The sequence below is a fragment of the Ranitomeya imitator genome, chromosome 6, assembly GCF_032444005.1.
Source record: "Ranitomeya imitator isolate aRanImi1 chromosome 6, aRanImi1.pri, whole genome shotgun sequence".
NCBI classification, from domain to species: domain Eukaryota; kingdom Metazoa; phylum Chordata; class Amphibia; order Anura; family Dendrobatidae; genus Ranitomeya; species Ranitomeya imitator.
The window spans coordinates 56,156,426-56,177,925 of record NC_091287.1 but is presented as its reverse complement, the minus strand read 5'-3'; positions in this window follow the sequence as shown (position 1 = coordinate 56,177,925).

Below are 21,500 nucleotides of genomic sequence, written 5' to 3'. Positions count from 1 at the left end.
GGCATACACCTTTCAGAAAAGATATACTATAATATACTACAGCAAATACGTGCTCAGCTTCTATTTCAGGAGAACACCCTGCTGTGAGGAGGTTCGGATACAACTGACATAGATGCTGAGAGAACATATGCTACTTTTGTTTTGTGCATTCGCTTCAGGTGCGATGCGCTTTGGTGCATATCGTTGAGCATCATTAAAATTATAGCAAAAAAAAAAGAAACAAAAAAACATTTCCTCTTCTGCTCCAATGTAGTAATTGAGTCAATAGCAGGCTAATGATGAAAATATATTAACAATCAAATATTTATTTTCTTAATGCTGAGTGCTGTAATTATCTTTGTAATTAGACTTTTAGATGAGGAAAACAAGAAATCCATTATGTAGTGTCTATCACCACCGCTAATGTACTAGGAGGGGGTCCTGGAATGGACAGCGCATGTTATTATGAGGACTCAATACTATGGGTACAAATAAAGACATTGGCTCATGAAAGATATTGGGGATGATCTCCATATAAAGTGCTAATAAAAATCTTGCATAAGGTGCAAAAACCCAGGTAGTAGCCAAAAGGTGACATATAAACCTCAGAATTTAAAGGAATTGTCTTTTTTTTTATAGGAAGGAGCCACCCATGGCCGATAAAATAATCCCTGGCAGTCCCATGGATGCTTTTCCAGAAATTACCATAGTTATAATCTGGGGAGCAACTTGGCAGGTTTTAGATGAGCATATAAAGGTACCGTCACATTAAGCGATGCTGCAGCGATATAGACAACGATGCCGATCGCTGCAGCGTCGCTGTTTAGGTCGCTAGGAGACGTCAAACACTGTAACAGCAGAACGATGCAGGAGCGATCCAGTGACGTACTTATCGTTCTCGCTGGTTGTTCGCTCCATGGAAAAACATTGCAGGCATCGTTGCTTTTGCTGTCAAACATGACGAATCACGCCGACCTGACGACCAAATAAAGTTCCAGACTTTCAGCGACGACCAGCGATGTCACAGCAGGATCCTGATTGCTGCTGCGTGTCAAACACAATGAGATCGCTATCCAGGACGCTGCAACGTCACGGATCGTTGTCGTTCTCGTTGGTAAGTTGCTTAATGTGACGGTACCTTTAGGCTATATTCACACAAAGCATTTTTTTCTGCAGCCAAAACCTGTTCTCTTGGCAGTAAAAACTATGTGTTCCAAATGCTCATTTTGTAGCTTTTTTGCCCCTTTTTGGGGCAGATTACATCTGTGCTTTGTCTACAGTACATGTTTAATAAAGTTCATTTTATTCACCAAAAACACTTTTTGCATCATTTTTTCACTTTCTCATTGCTTTCTATTGGTGAAAAAATGCTGCAAAAATGCTTAAAGAATTGTCAAACTGCAGATTTCAAAAGCACCACAGTGCTCAAATTCAGTCACGAAAAGAAAAAGAAACATGTGCACGAGATTTCTGAAATCTCATACCTTTTGTTTGTACTGTAAAACAGCTTTTTATTTGCATAAGAAATGCTGAAAAAAAAAATGCGGCAAAAATGCTGCATGTGAACCTAGCCTTACAGGTCCATCAGTGCATTCATATTATAGATCTGGGGTCTAAGATCTTGACTGACTACTTCTGTTAAGGTTCGTAGACGAGCAGTTAGGTCAAGACTTGCATCCTTAAGGGCTCATGTAGGTGTTCGTGCAAATCAGTTTTAGATCGGACCTCAAAGCTTAGACTGGCCGTGCCTCTCCTGACCTGAGCATGACAGCTTCATTGAAATACATGAAGATGTTGCTCCTAGGTAAGGAGACCCACAATCGGCCTCTGTATTAGAACTCTGTGCTCAGACCGATTTGCACAGACATCTGCATGAGTCCTTATATGAATAATACAATAGTCTGAAACTAACTCTCGGCTGAGCTCCACTATGGATCCTGCCATAAACCTTCGGTGATTCCATAACAAAATCCATGTGTTAAATGTAGGTGAAATCCACAATGAAAAGCGATTGTATTTTATTATTCATTTCATGGCCTTTAGCTCAATCTCAAGCAATGGAGACTTGATGGATGAAAGCTCTGAAGGAAGATCGATGTAGTACAAGCCTAGATAGGTCCACCAGGATCTTCACAGCCGATATCATAATTGTATCAAGCCATTGGCTTGCTGGTCTTCTTCGCCTTATTCTTCCTATTCTTCCAGCCATGGTGTCCTTCCCCAGTGATTGCTCTCTGCATTTAGGCAGTGTAATTGCCATATTCATGCATAACTGAATTCCATCAATTTACCCATTTCATCAATTTAACTCATGTTCGTTTTTTTTTTCGAAACGTGTGGATGGCATTTTCAAAAATCTTATCCACAAGTTTTGAGCTATAAATTGGATTTGCTGTAGATTTACAGTGTAGAACGCACAAATATCGTATATCTGCACCAAATCCACAGTCCTCAATATTGTAGTCTGGTTTAGACAAAACTGTTACAGTTTGCATGGACACATCTCTGTTCGGTCACAGGTTCATTATCACATGGCCAAGAAAAGTAATAGAATGCCACTTGAAAAGTTTTGTAACAGGTCTATATGTCACTAGAAGAGGTTTTCTGTGTATCTTCTTTCTTTCACAGATTTTCCTGTTGTGAAAAAAACAACTTGTCAGAAGATGTTTTAGGTCAAATTTTGTTTTCCCTGCTAATTTAAGTACAAGCAGGAGTATTCCTCTCATATGATGTGATGGCCAGAAAGCACGTGTTCAGGAACAGTGCTCAACATTATTTTACAGTTCCAAGCATTCCCTGTTCTGGAATCAGCTGATAAAGTTTTATTAAGAGCAATAAAGACATGTTTTTCCACTTTTTCTTGGCACAGGATACCAGATACTACAGCGTTTCTCAACTTTTATGTGGCAAGTACCATGTAATGTCAAATTACTTCCAACCAAGTACAAGCTAAATAGCCATCAGTCAATTTTTGGGGAAAAGAATGGTCATCTCACCTAATCATGCTCTTCATCTGGTTAGGGACTGTCTTCTTATTTGACACTTGTTAGACACATCATGACTAGATGAGGAGAAAATTGAGAATTTTTTTGGGCATGCAGTAGATTCATTTACAAGTGCTAAAGTGGTGTCATGGCAAAGCCAGCCACAGTACACCATGGTAAAGGCGAGAACTTATAGCACTGCTTGTCTAAAAAAGGACAGAATTAGGAGTAACAGGGCCTGGATAAAATACAATGAATTAACCAATGGAATAAGGAGATCTGCCTAACTTTGGAACACCACATCAAACCCTTTAGGCCCCTATACATGATAGACTAATGTTGGCTGACCTCGCTAATATTGATGGTTTGGCCAATGGTCTGATGGGTATGGGGAGGCTGGCCGGCTGATGGTGGGGGGAGAAGTCAATCACGCATATTTGATTTTGGACTGCCGATCACATTGTTCTCCTGGAGATAAGCCGCCAGCTGACGTATTGGTTGGCGGCTTTTTCATAGAAAACACAGGAGCAGTCAGCTGAATGACCGCTTCTGTGTATGGGAGAGTCGGCTGAGATGGCTGTCAGCTGAACGATCATTGGGCCAACAGTCATCTAATGTGTATTACCAGCTTTAAAGGTACCGTCACACTAAGTGTTACCATCGTTAAAGTAAAAAAAACAACCACTACATACTTACCTACCGCTGTCTGTCCCCGGCGCTGTGCTTCTCTGCTCTGGCTGTGAGCACAGCGGCCGGAAAGCAGAGCGGTGACGTCACCGCTGTGCTTTCCGGCTGCCTGGCGCTCACAGCCAGAGCAGAGAAGCACAGCGCCGGGGACAGACAGCGGTAGGTAAGTATGTAGTGGTTGTTTTTTTTACTTTAACGATGGTAACCAGGGTAAACATCGGGTTACTAAGCGCGGCCCTGCGCTTAGTAACCCGATTTTTACCCTGGTTACCAGTGAAGACATCGCTGAATCGGCATCACACACGCCGATTCAGCGATGTCAGCGGGAGATCCAGCGACGCAACAAAGTTCTGGACTTTCTGCCCCGACCAGCGATATCACAGCAGGATCCTGATCGCTGCTGCCTGTCACACTGGACGATATCGCTAGCCAGGATGCTGCAACGTCACAGATCGCTAGCGATATCGTCTAGTGTGATGGTACCTTAAACCTCAAGGGGTTTCCTTACCAGGCATTACTATCTATCCGCATAGGTGATAAATGTTTGTTTGCTGGTGGTCCTAGTGCTGGGATTTCTAGCATTGAACGTTATGTTGTGCCATTTTTCTATTATTACTCCTAGAAATTTATGAATAAATTGAGATCTGGGTTAGTTGGGTATAACACTGTTCAATAGCTGCCTAAAGTGTCGTACTATGCAGGGATTCACCTATTTGTCAAGGTGAATGTTAATACTCAGCTGTCAATTTATTAATAGAATTTCAGAAGGAATTAAAGATAAATGGCACAGCGCAGAGCTATAAAAAAAAATCCATAATAGCTTTTTCATGGGAAATACAATTATGTACCAGACCAGACATGTCGGGAGAGGTGATAGATCCTCTTTAAACACTGTTTATATGAATCAAACCTTTCACGTTGCTACCAATACTAACATTACCTTAATTAGCAGGATTTTCATACAAAATTGACCTTGTATTATGGATCAAGTCTCCATCTCTGTAGAAGAAACGTGCTTGTTATGCGATGTATAATTTATAACTTGCCATGCAATCTATTGTGAAATCTTCCTCTTCTCAATTGCTTACTCTCCACTCCTGGAACCACTCTCCGGCTGTGCTATTCATTCAGTCTTTAAACAGTAGCTTTAACGAAAGCACTTTGCAAACCTCTCTACATATCAGCCATTATCGCTTACTGTTCTCCTGAAGAGTTTACACAACACTTGTGTATCAATGCCTTTCTAATGGCAGCTAGAGGCGAGAGGAGCAATCACATGGTTTACGGAAAAAAAAATGTGTTTTGATGTGAGTTTCTTCAAAAATATATATTTTTTGCTCATAGCTATTTATAATGTTGTTTTTAGTGGGGGTAACTTGTGTGCTTTTTTTCTATACGTCATTTGTATATATTTGGACACAACACCAGTTGATCACCTACAAGACAAATTAATCCTTCACTGCAAATAAAAAAGCACAGCAACTATGTATGATAACAGAGTAGGTGAAAGAATCAGAATGTGGATCTTCTTATTATAAAGGAATATCAAATAAAAATACATACATTTTTCCCTCAATGATGGAGACATCAGTGTCTCCAGTGTGTGGTGACAGTTTTCACATGTACTCGTGACATTTATGCATGTAGATTTTATTTAAATCTATGGGGCTGCGCACATGTCCGTGTGTTCACAATGACCATATATCCTTGTGTACCACAAGTGGACATGTTGGTTTTTTTGGCAACACAGACATCAATATGGCCCGCACCCGTGCACATAGATGACATAAAGTGTGTCATATGTGTGCTACATACTGGAATAGAATGCAGAATAGAAATGACAGGTGTTTCAGTGTTGGATGTGCAAAGAGATAGATAGATAATAGATAGATAGATACAGTGCCTACAAGTAGTATTCAACCCCCTGCAGATTTAGCAGGTTTACACATTTGGAATTAACTTGGCATTGTGACATTTGGACTGTAGATCAGCCTGGAAGTGTGAAATGCACTGCAGCAAAAAAGAATGTTATTTCTTTGTTTGTTTGTTTTTTAAATTGTGAAAAGTCTTTTCAGAGGGTCATTTATTATTCAACCCCTCAACCCACCAGAATTCTGTTTGGTTCCCCTAAAGTATTAAGAAGTAGTTAAGGCACAAAGAACAATGAGCTTCACATGTTTGGATTAATTATCTCTTTTTCCAGCCTTTTCTGACTATTTAAGACCCTCCCCAAACTTGTGAACAGCACTCATACATGGTCAACATGGGAAAGACAAAGGAGCATTCCAAGGCCATCAGAGACAAGATCATGGAGGGTCACAAGGCTGGCAAGGGGTACAAAACCCTTTCCAAGGAGTTGGGCCTACCTGTCTCCACTGTTGGGAGCATCATCCGGAAGTGGAAGGCTTATGGAACAACTGTTAGCCTTCCACGGCCTGGACAGCCTTTGAAAGTTTCCTCCCGTGCCGAGGCCAAGCTTGTCCGAAGAGTCAAGGCTAACCCAAGGACAACAAGGAAGGAGCTCCGGGAAGATCTCATGGCAGTGGGGACATTGGTTTCAGTCAATACCATAAGTAACGTACTCCACCGCAATGGTCTCCGTTCCAGACGAGCCCGTAAGGTACCTTTACTTTCAAAGCGTCATGTCAAGGCTAGTCTACAGTTTGCTCATGATCACTTGGAGGACTCTGAGACTGACTGGTTCATGGTTCTCTGGTTTGATGAGACCAAGATTGAGATCTTTGGTGCCAACAACACACGTGACGTTTGGAGACTGGATGGCACTGCATATGACCCCAAGAATACCTTCCCTACAGTCAAGCATGGTGGTGGCAGCATCATGCTGTGGGGCTGTTTCTCAGCCAAGGGGCCTGGCCATCTGGTCCGCATCCATGGGAAGATGGATAGCACGGCCTACCTGGAGATTTTGGCCAAGAACCTCCTCTCCTCCATCAAGGATCTTAAGATGGGTCATCATTTCATCTTCCAACAAGACAACGACCCAAAGCACACAGCCAAGAAAGCCAAGGCCTGGTTCAAGAGGCAAGAAATCAAGGTGTTGCAGTGGCCTAGTCAGTCTCCTGACCTTAACCCAATTGAAAACTTGTGGAAGGAGCTCAAGATTAAAGTCCACATGAGACACCCAAAGAACCTAGATAACTTGGAGAAGATCTGCATGGAGGAGTGGGCCAAGATAACTCCAGAGACCTGTGCCGGCCTGATCAGGTCTTATAAAAGACGATTATTAGCTGTAATTGCAAACAAAGGTTATTCCACAAAATATTAAACCTAGGGGTTGAATAATAATTGACCCACACTTTTATGTTTAAAATTTATAAAAATTTAACTGAGCAACAAAACTTTTTGGTTTGTAAGATTTATGCATCTGTTAATAAATCCTGCTCTTGTTTGAAGTTTGAAGGCTCTAACTTATTTGCATCTTATTAAACCTGCTAAATCTGCAGGGGGTTGAATACTACTTGTAGGCATTGTATCCTTAAGATATATCATTAGTGCCGTGCATGTGTCTCTTGAGAGAGGAAGAGGACTAGAAATCCAATGCCACCTGTAGGGCGTAGAAATCCTAAAAGTCAATATTGACGCCCTAACGAGCCTTGGCACATGACTTAAGGTACCGTCACACTCAGCGACGCTGCAGCGATATAGACAACAAGCCGATCGCTGGAGCGTCGCTGTTTAGGTCGCTGTAGAGACGTCAAACACAGCAACTCCAGAACGATGCAGGAGTGATCCAGTGACGTAACGGCGACTCACTTACCGTTCTCGCTGGTTGTTAGCTCGATGTAAAACATTGCTGGCATCGTTGCTTTTGATGTCAAACATGACAATACACGCCGACCTGATGACGAAATAAAGTTCTGGACTTCTAGATCCGACCAGCGATGTCACAGCGGGATCCAGATCGCTGCTGCGTGTCAAACACAACGAGATCGCTATCCAGGACACTGCAACGTCACGGATCGTTGTCGTTCTCGTTGCAAAGTTGCTGAGTGTGAAGGTACCTTTAGGATAAAAGCCAAACCCAAAATCTCAATTTGCAGACACTGTGTTTCGGGGTACTGCCCCTCATCAGTGCAAAGTGTGAGATCTGGCTTGACTGGGTGAGAGGCATCAGACGGGGATCCAAGGGGTAGCATTCCTCCTTGTGGAAAGTGACAAGGCAAGCTAGACATGCTGAGGTGAGAAGACTTTTAAACTGCAATGCTCCTCTGGGAAATGTGCAAATTATCTCTTCAGATATAAATATGCAAATTGTACTTTGTTAATGTATAGTTTATATCACTGGCAGCCAATAGAGGTACACTAAAATATTGTTTGAATATTAGTATATTCTGTTTCCCAGTAATATGTACGTCTACTGTAAAGTGACATTTTATTGAATCTATTAGAACATTGCAACTCACATTAAATATAATTAAATGTAATACAAATATGACTTTAATTACTGACTGCCATCTGTTAGTGCATGCCACACATGCACGCCTCATGTGCCATGGTGTTGTTCTCAGAATATGTGACGCGTCACCCGGGCACCAGGCAAGGTCAACTGACTCGGTCTTGTGCTTACGTAACATTCGAAGTGAACGCTGGCCTCTCGGTGATGCAACATCTGTATTCTGTATGTATTGATTTTATCGACAACTCAGTGACAACAGATTGTCTTTTTATCAATATTTGTATTTTGCATTTTTAATAAAATCATTCTATATTGAAATATCGTGGATCATATGCTCCTTCATTGTCTCTACAGGTTTATTATAAGATCCTTTTCTTTATCTTCTGAGGGAAAGCCCATAGCTGGTGGCTAATCTGGGAAAGGGGACAATATCCCAAAAGGTTCCCAGGCTATTAATAACAGCTGTTTGCTTAGCTTTTACTGCTTAGTTTATGGGGGACCTCAGAAAAAAAGTACGTAGGAACCCCCTATAAATTCTCACAAGCAAAGGCAAAACAGACAGCTGTGGATAATAGCCTGGAAAGGGGCCAGGGATATTGTCCCCCTCCCTAACATCAGCCCTCAGCCCCCCCAGAAATAGCACATCCATAAGATAACCAAATCTGATGCTTATCCTTGCTCTTCCCACTTGCTCTGGTGTGGTGGCAAGTGGGGTAATAGTGTTGGGGTTCATGTCGGCTTTGTATTGTCAGCTGACATCAAGCCCAGGTGTTAGTAATGGAGAGGCGTTTATAAGACACGCCCATTACTAATCCCATAGTCATATGTAAAAAATACACAGCCAGAGTAAAATCCTTTAATTGAAATAAATACATCCCACCCTCGTTTTCCCATTTATTACTGTAAAAAGGAAAATAATAAAAAACATATTCCTTACCTGTTCGATGACAATCCATTTGTCCCACGAAGAAGTCCAGCACTGCTACATCTGGATTACATGGCTGAGCAGTGGTATGATGAGACTGCTCAGTCATGAATCCAGAACACACTGAGCTGAACTTTGGGTGCAGTATTCATTACTTTAATGAGTGGTATATATACAGCTCTGGCAAAAATTTAGAGACCACTGTAAAATTTTCAGTTTGTTTAATTTTTCTCTTTATAGGTATATTTTTGAATACAATCTATAAACTACTGACAAAATGTCTCTGAAGTTCCAAGCAATAAATTTTATATTTATTTTCTGAAAATGAGAAATGGTCAAAATAACAAAAAATGTGCATTGCTTGCAGACCTCAAATAATACTAGAAAAAGTTCATAATCATTTAGAAACAACAATACTAATGTTTTAACTCAGGAAGAGTTCAGAAATCAATATTTTGTGGAATAACCATGATTTTTCACAGCTTTCAAGCGTCTTGGCATGCTTTCTACCAGTCTTTCACACTGCTTCTGGCGCAAAAATTTAAGCAGTTCTTTGTTTGATGGCTTGTGACTATCCATCTTCCTCTTGATTACATTCCAGAAGTTTTCAATAGGGTTCATGTCTGGAGATTGGGCTAGCCATGACAGGGATTTGTTGTGGTGGTCCCTCATCCACACCTTGATTGACCTAGCTGTGTGGCATGGCACATTGTCCTGCTGGAAAAACAGTCCTCTGAGTTGTGGAACATTGCCTGAGCAGAAGGAATCAACTGTTTTTCCAGGATAAACTTGTATGCGGCTTGATTCATACAGCCTTCGCAAAGAACAATCTGCCCAATTCCAGCCTTACTGAAGCATCCCCAGATCATCACCAATCCTCCAACAAATTTCACAGTGGGTGGAAGACACTGTGGCTTGTACGCCTCTCCAGGTCTCCATGTAACCATTAGATGACCAGGTGTTGGTCAAAGCTGAAAATTAGACTCATCAGAGAAGATTACCTTATTCCTGTCCTCTATGGTCCAATCCTTATGGTCTTTGGCAAACTTCAGCCTGGCTTACATTTGCTTCTCACTGATGAAAGGCTTTTTTCTAGCTTTACATAACTTGAGTCCTGCCTCTAGAACCCTGTTACAAACTATTCTTGCCGTGCACTTCACCCCAGCTCCAATTTGCCATTCCTTTTGTAGGTCACTTGATGTCATCCTGTGGTTGCTGAGTGACATTCGAATAAAATGACGGTCATCCCGGTCAGTGGAGAGTCGTTTTTGCCCTCGGCCGGTCTGTAGCTTTGTTGTCCCCAATGTCTGCTGCTTGACCTTGTTGTAATGTACTGTCATCTTAAAAATTTTTAGGCTGGAGGCAACATGATACCCACTGTGTGACTCTGCTAGTAAAACCAGAATTGAACCCTTTTTTCCTCACTCAAGATTTTTCTTTTCAACTCCTTTGGCATGGCTAAAAGTTATTTTTTCATTCCTATTACTTTTTTGGATATTACTAGCACTTGTTTTGCAATCCAGCTTGTCCTATTGCAAGAGGATTGTGAACACCACCTCAGTGTTTTTTTTTATTTTTTATACTTTCCTTCATTAAATAAGATTTGGTTCAGGCGATCACCTAATCAGAAGCATATTAAGTAGAATGAGGTGTACCCTGGTTGGAATTCAACTGACACTGGAATGGAATGGCTGTCAGACATGTAGAGAAGCTGATTTTTATAAAACTGTGCAGTGGTCTCATAATTGTTGCCAGAGCTGTATATATATTTATAACTTGGTTGCTATAAAAGGAGGGGGCCCATACATATTCCTTGCACAGGGGCCCCAAGCTGTCAGTGTTTGCTTCTGGATAGATGATTTAGATTATTAGTATTTACTGTCTTGTTATTGCAAAGTAAACCTTTCATAATTAATTAATTTCCAGCTTTCAGTACAGACAGCCATCATTATCTCCCACTTTTATCACATTAATTGTTGAAGGGTATGGTTTTGTTCGGCAATTTGCTAGGCGTATCATCTGCAAATGTAGCAAAAGCTTCAGCTCAGAAGATCACAAGAAACAACTGGCAGCACTCCAGTATTTCATCTTGATAGGAACAATGCTGGATAGCTGACAACTTTCTCTGTATAATTCAACAAAGCTGAACTTTCCCTGGGCGCTCAAAGAGAAGCACACATGGGAAGCACAGAGGCTATTTTCTAAACTTTGTGGGGCTGATCATACACCATACTTCACAACGCTATACTAAATGTCAAGAAATATGTTACTGTCAGTCACCACGCATTAGATTCAATTAAAGAAAGGCCGAATTAAACCCAATGTCTTAAGTGTAGCATTTACCCTTTAAATCTATCATATTTGTTGAAGGTACAGTCTTATAGGAAAGAAAGATTATCTGTTTTAAATATCATTGTAAAAGTAGAAATGTCACTAGGTATTTTCTGTTAATATTGTGACTCGTGTAGGGTATAATATAAATCTACAGAAGAAAATTAGGAATGGAGAAAATATTATAAGTTGCCTTTTTATTGCAAGATATTCCCCTTTTTCCTGAAACTGGTACAATGCAAATGTAAATTAGTGTGGACCTATGACCTTTTGACAACTTTTGAAAACACTAGAGTATCTTTTTTTAGAGCTCTGCATTGTTCATTTAAAAAAAAATTCTGAATGAATTGGTTTTGTCTGTCAAATGTTCACAGTGTGAATATGCTCTTACATATTGCGCTTATAAAACCTCTGCTCTGGTTGTGACGCTAGTCACTACTTCACGGACAGATCATGAGGCAGAAAAGTCAAACATTCTGGGGTCAATACCAAGAGAGCACGTAGGTAACCAAGGGAAAAGACAAAGATGCAGATCTGGCCACAGTCCATGGTCAATAATAAGAATAACAAGAGATAATGGATCAGAGCCAAAGAACAAATAAAGGTATAGTCTGAACATGGTTCAAAGGGTCAGGCAACAGAAGATCAGAACTCAGAACAACAGAATCATGCTAACCAGGAAGCACAAACTACATCTGGCAGGGACTGGGGCAGACAGCTCAGTTAAATAACTTGGGCAATCTCCAGAACACCAAACACCTGGAGAAAGTCCCACATCGCCTAATCCCAAATTGGACAGCTGAGCTGTCAATCAAAGCACCGACAGCTCAGCAAATCCATCACAGGTTTGGACAGCCAAGCTGTCAATCAAAACACTGATACATCAGCAAGACACAGTTTCAATCGGACAGCATAGCAATCACTCACTGAGTGGAGGAATCTTGTCACTGGTTCATTACTTTGGTTTTGCTGTAGTATCTTGTAGTCTGTACAGATAGGGGTGTCAACCCCTCTTTTTGGGCTAGGCATTTCATCTATATAGCTTCCCATGGGTAGGTGTCTGCACAGTCTGGCCTAAGCCCTGCTCTGCCCCATCTATGTTGATGTTGGCTGACACAAGGTGAGGTTTTAATACTAATTATCAGACCATTCTGATTGGGAACATCTTGTTGTGGTGGGATAATTTTTAAGCTTTTTTGATGAAAAAAAATAGTGTTAACTAAGCACTATTGATGGGCAAGCACTATAATGTTTGAATGCTCGTTACTCGTAACAAGCTTTCCATACTGCTCGAGTGCTTGCCTTGAGTAAAGAGGATAATGTAAGTAAATGAGAAACTTGAGCATTTTTCCAGTGGATCTTCCTAGGAGGTCTGGGGGGGCAGGAAAATCACTGAAATAGATTGAAACAGTGCTGGAAAAAAATGGGAACAGTAGGTGGAAGATACCTGGATGTATTTCTGACTCACAGGTCGCTTCTGGGAACAATATTGTCAGAGTATTACGCCACTTTAATGAAGTGGCTATAAAACATGTAAAACCTTTAAATAAAATGGATTTTACAGGAAAAAAATATTAAGAAATATCCTTTCCTCTATAATGTATATAATTATTTCTCAATTAACCTAAAGGTATAGCACTTCCCCATGTGGCACAAAAATAATTAAATAACCAAGGAAACAAAAATATTGTGCTGTGGATGAAATATATCACAAGAATCATTTCAAAAGTTAAATTATTAGCTCACCTACCACATACACACATATGGTTATGAGTATGCACATGCATGTACAGTATGTATCATATAATCTTTTTAAGGTGTCTCGGTGTGTCTTTTGGTGTTTGTTTTAATTATTTTGCATATACGATACATGTTCTTAATGAATTCATACAATAAAATTACGGTAAACTTTTTGTATAAAATACAAAATAAAAGAGTGAAAAACCCCACCTTCTCCACCCCTTAGGCTTAGCATTCATTCCATCTTTAAAGGGAACCGGTCACCAGAAATAACACTATTAACCTGTGCACCCAGCCAACTGTCAGTCAGGGCTGGGGGAGCGGTTACAAATGCTGCTTTGTCGAAAAAAGAAGAAACAAAGTATACCCGCACTGCTGTCATTCGCGATCACCTATCGGCGTGCTACAATATGCTGTACCAGCCCCTATACCTCCTACTCAATGCATGGGCATAAGGGGTGCTCAACCAAAAAGATATATAATTCAAAAGCAAAAGAAAAAAAGTGGTTAGCACTCACCAAACCCGATGCTGTAAAAAGTCTTTATTTTGACATGGACATGGACAGGGAGAACATGATGTCCGAAGGATGATCCTTCGGACATCATGTTCTCCCTGTCCATGTCCATGTGAAAATAAAGACTTTTTACAGCATCGGGTTTGGTGAGTGCTAACCACTTTTTTTCTTTTGCTTTTGAAACGCTGCTTTGTGTTCTCAGACTGGTAACTGAACTAGCGCTGGCGCTGCCCCCCATTATTGAAACCGAATGCTGCCGGGGAGAATAAACATCATTTTCTCCCTACTGCATTTGGCTATATGCAGGACCAATCAGCCTAATAACGGTATTAACCTACAGACTAACCGCATATCTGCAGGTTAAAATTCGTATAATGGGAACAAAAAGTGTAAAGCTTCACCATGTTGTTCAATTTCAGGACCGTTCACAATATAGCATTGCTGCTCCAAGGAGAGCCATTGACCCTCTGTAAAATATGAAGAAAAATTCCAGTACACCACGTTCCTGGTGTTGCAATTAAAAAATTGATATTTTGTGTGTCATTAAACTCACTTGTCTTGTGCGTATATGGACACATATTAGATTTTGTAAGCCATGCCTTATTAGTTTGTGGCTTGAGATACAAATTGTGGGAAATGATGTTGCCTAAAGATTTACCACTTCTGGCAACATAGTTAAATCCTTTTGACAAAATTTCATTCAAGACTGGGCCCTGGAAAATAACTTGTACATATTTAGTAATGATCTTTTTTATTTCATTATACTGCAGATTGTATGGGGTACCGAAAACCATCATGTTATTACTGCGGAATCTATGCTTCTTTTTAGAAACATTTTTATCGTGCAATAAATCCTGTTGGATAAGATTTTCACTTTATTCAATGAGCTGAGGATGTTATGGTCTTTATAGCCCCTTTTCATCAACTTTCCTTTGTTCACAGTGTTTTCCCTTTGGAATACTTCAATTTTGCAGCATATTTTTTAGCCCTAATAAATTCTCCATGGGGGATGCAATTTATTGGATGGATGGGATGGCAGCTGTCAGCACATAGCGTTGTGTGGCCGCTGACTGCTTTGTGTTGCATTCTACAGGTTATGTTTCCCAAATCTGGATTACCTTCTAATGTGAGGTCCAAAAAGTCTATTGTTTTATTTGGTATAGAAAATAGTGAAAGAAAAATTAATCTCATTGGCATTAATACATTGTATGAAAGCAGGGATAATGGACATATCTCCCCTCCAAAAAATCAATATGTCGTCCACATACCTTCCATACCATAATAGATTCTCACTGAAAGGAATTTGGACATCAACCCCTCTTGTATGGTACTGCCTGCTGAACCTTATATCTAATCTTTTTGTGTGTGTTACTCTTTGTTGAGCCGTGTATCTAATCCTCTTCTGTGCGATATTGTTTTTTGAGCTGTTATTTTTAGAATTGACACTATGTTCATATAAAAGTGTCTATGCTCTGTTGCTTAATGTTATTGCTGCAATTTTGTATTATGAAAGTACAAATATGACATGTTGTAAATTCAGTTGTGTCTGTTATACTCTTAATTCTCTAATTATTGCGCATCTCTTTATAGTTTCTGCCATTTCATGATTGGTCAGCACTTGTTTAAAATATTTTGTTATGGGTTTGTTTGCTATACTCAATGACCAAGGGCAGTAAATGCCTAAAACGCATCTGAGTGTTGTTTAATCTACCACCATAAATTTTAATTCTATATTTTGAAATATACTTTTAAAGATTTTATCCAGTAGCCGACACTTGGAATTTTTCTTCATATCTGCAGGTTAACAGCATTATATTTGGTGACACTTTCCCTTTAATAAAGCATATGGAAACATACATTAATTCTTACCTATCAAATAGGATGACGACAACTGTCTAGACCTGTATCCCACCACAAGAACCACTCTGTAGTAATCCCTGGATTAATTAAATCAATTTCAGTGACAAAGAGAGGGGCCACATGTCCCCCTATGATCTATGATCTCAGGGTATTGACTCTTCTAAACGTGCTGCTCAAACTGTTGGGGTGTAGCTGTGTGACCATATATTCAGAAATTATTGTATCCAACTCAGAAAAAGCTGAAAGGGTCTTCGGTAGAGAAGGGTAGTCGAGCTGGGCTATCAGATGATCCTCTCCACAGTTGGCTGTTTTCTCCCTCTTACCACCCTGCTACCTCTGATGACCCTTTAAAAATTATTAACCATAGGAAGGATGATATCACAAATACAGAGTTGTAAATAAGGAGTCCTATGTTTATCACTCTATTATCGATATGTTTAAATTTTTAAGGGATTATCATTCTCCGTGTGACTTATAAGTTCACACATTTTTTCTAATGTTCATTATTGGTATGTTTTATTTTATTTTGTTGATTCCATCATTGATTTTGTTTTTATTCTTTGTTTTCACTGCCAGAACACTGATGAAGGTCATTGTTTGACCGAAACGTCTTGATTTTGTACTACACATTTGACTAAATTTAATTCACATCTTCAAAAGTTGAGTGCCAAGTTAAACTAGAAGAAGAGGGGACGGGAAGAAAAACATTAGACTCGAACAAAGACGACCCAGGAAAACATACTCAGAAGGGAGGTAAGAACATTTCTAAAACAATCCACAGTGAGGAGATAGGAACAAAACAAAATCCTCTAAACTGCATGCTCGCAAACGCCAGAAGCCTGACAAACAAGATGGAAGAACTAGAAGCAGAAATATCTACAGGTAACTTTGACATAGTGGGAATAACCGAGACATGGTTAGATGAAAGCTATGACTGGGCAGTTAACTTACAGGGTTACAGTCTGTTTAGAAAGGATCGTAAAAACCGGAGAGGAGGAGGGGTTTGTCTCTATGTAAAGTCTTGTCTAAAGTCCACTTTAAGGGAGGATATTAGCGAAGGGAATGAGGATGTCGAGTCCATATGGGTTGAAATTCATGGAGGGAAAAATGGTAACAAAATTCTCATTGGGGTCTGTTACAAACCCCCAAATATAACAGAAAGCATGGAAAGTCTACTTCTAAAGCAGATAGATGAAGCTGCAACCCATAATGAGGTCCTGGTTATGGGGGACTTTAACTACCCGGATATTAACTGGGAAACAGAAACCTGTGAAACCCATAAAGGCAACAGGTTTCTGCTAATAACCAAGAAAAATTATCTTTCACAATTGGTGCAGAATCCAACCAGAGGAGCAGCACTTTTAGACCTAATACTATCTAATAGACCTGACAGAATAACAAATCTGCAGGTGGTTGGGCATTTAGGAAATAGCGACCACAATATTGTGCAGTTTCACCTGTCTTTCACTAGCGGGACTTGTCAGGGAGTCACAAAAACATTGAACTTTAGGAAGGCAAAGTTTGACCAGCTTAGAGATGCCCTTAATCTGGTAGACTGGGACAATATCCTCAGAAATGAGAATACAGATAATAAATGGGAAATGTTTAAGAACATCTTAAATAGGCAGTGTAAGCGGTTTATACCTTGTGGGAATAAAAGGACTAGAAATAGGAAAAACCCAATGTGGCTAAACAAAGAAGTAAGACAGGCAATTAACAGTAAAAAGAAAGCATTTGCACTACTAAAGCAGGATGGCACCATTGAAGCTCTAAAAAACTATAGGGAGAAAAATACTTTATCTAAAAAGCTAATTAAAGCTGCCAAAAAGGAAACAGAGAAGCACATTGCTAAGGAGAGTAAAACTAATCCCAAACTGTTCTTCAACTATATCAATAGTAAAAGAATAAAAACTGAAAATGTAGGCCCCTTAAAAAATAGTGAGGAAAGAATGGTTGTAGATGACGAGGAAAAAGCTAACATATTAAACACCTTCTTCTCCACGGTATTCACGGTGGAAAATGAAATGCTAGGTGAAATCCCAAGAAACAATGAAAACCCTATATTAAGGGTCACCAATCTAACCCAAGAAGAGGTGCGAAACCGGCTAAATAAGATCAAAATAGATAAATCTCCGGGTCCGGATGGCATACACCCACGAGTACTAAGAGAACTAAGTAATGTAATAGATAAACCTTTATTTCTTATTTTTAGTGACTCTATAGCGACAGGGTCTGTTCCGCAGGACTGGCGCATAGCAAATGTGGTGCCAATATTCAAAAAGGGCTCTAAAAGTGAACCTGGAAATTATAGGCCAGTAAGTCTAACCTCTATTGTTGGTAAAATATTTGAAGGGTTTCTGAGGGATGTTATTCTGGATTATCTCAATGAGAATAACTGTTTAACTCCATATCAGCATGGGTTTATGAGAAATCGCTCCTGTCAAACCAATCTAATCAGTTTTTATGAAGAGGTAAGCTATAGGCTGGACCACGGTGAGTCATTGGACGTGGTATATCTCGATTTTTCCAAAGCGTTTGATACCGTGCCGCACAAGAGGTTGGTACACAAAATGAGAATGCTTGGTCTGGGGGAAAATGTGTGTAAATGGGTTAGTAACTGGCTTAGTGATAGAAAGCAGAGGGTGGTTATAAATGGTATAGTCTCTAACTGGGTCGCTGTGACCAGTGGGGTACCGCAGGGGTCAGTATTGGGACCTGTTCTCTTCAACATATTCATTAATGATCTGGTAGAAGGTTTACACAGTAAAATATCGATATTTGCAGATGATACAAAACTATGTAAAGCAGTTAATACAAGAGAAGATAGTATTCTGCTACAGATGGATCTGGATAAGTTGGAAACTTGGGCTGAAAGGTGGCAGATGAGGTTTAACAATGATAAATGTAAGGTTATACACATGGGAAGAGGGAATCAATATCACCATTACACATTGAATGGGAAACCACTGGGTAAATCTGACAGGGAGAAGGACTTGGGGATCCTAGTTAATGATAAACTTACCTGGAGCAGCCAGTGCCAGGCAGCAGCTGCCAAGGCAAACAGGATCATGGGGTGCATTAAAAGAGGTCTGGATACACATGATGAGAGCATTATACTGCCTCTGTACAAATCCCTAGTTAGACCGCACATGGAGTACTGTGTCCAGTTTTGGGCACCGGTGCTCAGGAAGGATATAATGGAACTAGAGAGAGTACAAAGGAGGGCAACAAAATTAATAAAGGGGATGGGAGAACTACAATACCCAGATAGATTAGCGAAATTAGGATTATTTAGTCTAGAAAAAAGATGACTGAGGGGCGATCTAATAACCATGTATAAGTATATAAGGGGATAATACAAATATCTCGCTGAGGATCTGTTTATACCAAGGAAGGTGACGGGCACAAGGGGGCATTCTTTGCGTGTGGAGGAGAGAAGGTTTTTCCACCAACATAGAAGAGGATTCTTTACTGTTAGGGCAGTGAGAATCTGGAATTGCTTGCCTGAGGAGGTGGTGATGGCGAACTCAGTCGAGGGGTTCAAGAGAGGCCTGGATGTCTTCCTGGAGCAGAACAATATTGTATCATACAATTATTAGGTTCTGTAGAAGGACGTAGATCTGGGTATTTATTATGATGGAATATAGGCTGAACTGGATGGACAAATGTCTTTTTTCGGCCTTACTAACTATGTTACTATGTATGTTACTAAGTTTGTTCATCATAATATTTGGTTTGGGACCTTACTTAAGCATCATACCAGTAGTGTCATGTCACATCATTGCTAATATAGTGTTGCAGCCTGGAGGGCCAATTAGCTACTTCTAATCGTTTGTGCTAAAACTGTGTTAAAGTGGCAAATCAAAAGGCCAGATTTCCACACAGAAATCATTAAGCCTATTACAGTGGTGCAGCCAAGAGGCCCAATTAGCTACTCCAAATTGTTTGCACTAAAACTATGTTTCAGTGGCAAATCAGAAAACTGTATTTCCACTTAAAATTCATTAGGCATAACAGTGTTGTTCAGGCACACTATCTAAGAAAATAAATAGCGATTGTTCATTTAGTGACAGGTGACTGACAGCAGTGGTTGTGAAACAGCAGGGTACAAGAGGGGAAGGCTACTTAAAAATGAGTGGGAAAAAGCGAGGTTGTGTTGGAAGGGGTAGTAGAATTGGTATTCGAAGTGTACATGGGTTAGGTGTTAATGTGAATGAAAGCTCAACTGAACAAACACTGTCTCATCCTATCTAAAGACCACTGACAGCAGCTCTTTATGACCGGCCTACCCGACTCGCTTTCTTTAGCAGCCGCACAGCAGTATGCCTTGTTGCTGATGGCCAGAAAGAGCATGTGCTCGAGTGGATGGCAAGCGCAGCTTCAAGTGGCCTCTTCTCCTCTTCCTCCACCTCAACATCACACTCAGTACAGTCCACAAAGGTGGCACCCCAATTAGCCTTGCTTCCCCTGGCGTCACAACTCTCCAACCACCCAACTGACTAAAGGGAGCCATAGATGGGTGAGTCTGCAAAACTATTCACAAATTCTATGCCATGGGCATCAGATGGGTACTCAAAAGCTTCACAGAGTCAAGAGGAGGACTTCTGCACCAATGCCCAACATTCTTTTTAGCTTGCTTGAGGGGCAGGACAAAGTAGGGTCCAAGCAGAATCCTGACCCCATTACCAGATGTTAACCCCCGGGGGAGGTGATCCTGATGAGACTCAGATATCTGAGGCTCACGCAGACTGTACTGTGCTGTCAGAGCAGGAAGAGGAGGAGGGTGACTCTCAGGGCAAGGAATGTGATAACACAGAGGATGGTGATGAGGTTGCAGAACCCACTTAGCATTTCACTCTTCCTCCACTGATCCTGCCTCCTCATCTACCTCCTCTAGGGTCTCCACCTGCACCCTAAACCTCTGCCTTAATGAGACACACATTCCAACAGTGCAGAGCGAATCCCCACCACCTCCACACTGTGCAGTCAGGGTTCACCGCAATCAGGTGGTGTTAAAACTTGATATACCATGGAGATTGCAGTCATACAGCTGAAAAATTGCAGACAGCTCTCCAGGCCGAGTTTGAGAAATGTTTGACCGATGTGCCAACACAATAGAGTCCACAATGTTTTCATATTAAAAAAAAATTGTACTAAGACATTTACCTTTACTTTTAGTAGATGATATCCTCTCTTATTTTCTCAAATCTGGATGCTCAATAATTGCTAAAAAAAAAACACCTTCGCTAACAAATCAACTTTCTCCCAGCCTTTTCTCTAGAGCCAAATCTGCAGATTGTACCTGGCTAAACTTCAAAGGCTTTTTGCTGTTGAGCTCGATGATGTAGAACCTGCAAATTTGCTCACCAGTGTTCATCCTTTTCTAATTCGACTAACAGTCAAAATTTCAATATCAAACAATTTATTAATTGTAACACTGACCATGTTATCTATGCCATTGAATGCACACCTTTCAATAAACTATATATTGGATGCACATCTCGCAAACTAAAAATACGTATTAATGAACATATTAATATCATTATTGATAACAACCATTATAACTCACACATGTCTTCTGCATCCAAACATTTCATTGATACACATTGTGGCAATCTTTCATCTTTCAAAATGTTTGGCTTTGAAAAAATTAATAAACCTGCTCGAGGTGGTGATATGCAGATGTGCCTATTAGTAAGAGAAGCTTTCTGGATTTTTAATCTAGGTACCCGATTCCCTCTAGGACTAAATTTAAGAAACAAAATAGCTTACCATTATTGAAATATCAGCTATTGGTATATCTTGTTATTTACCTCCTTCCTCCCTCTCCTTTTTCCTCCACTTACTTCAGTCATTTATTATTTTTTTTACCCAATTTTATGTTTTTGCTAATTTAACGTGTTTCTCATGATTTAACCCCTTTTCATTTCCATTTTCCTTTTTTTGGTTTCTTTCTCACATTATATGTCGGTCTTAATTGTTTAGTTATTTTTCATGTGTGCTGATTTCATTTCACCTGTGTATTTAAGACTGCTGTTTGGTGATTTCTAACTAAGCTTGAC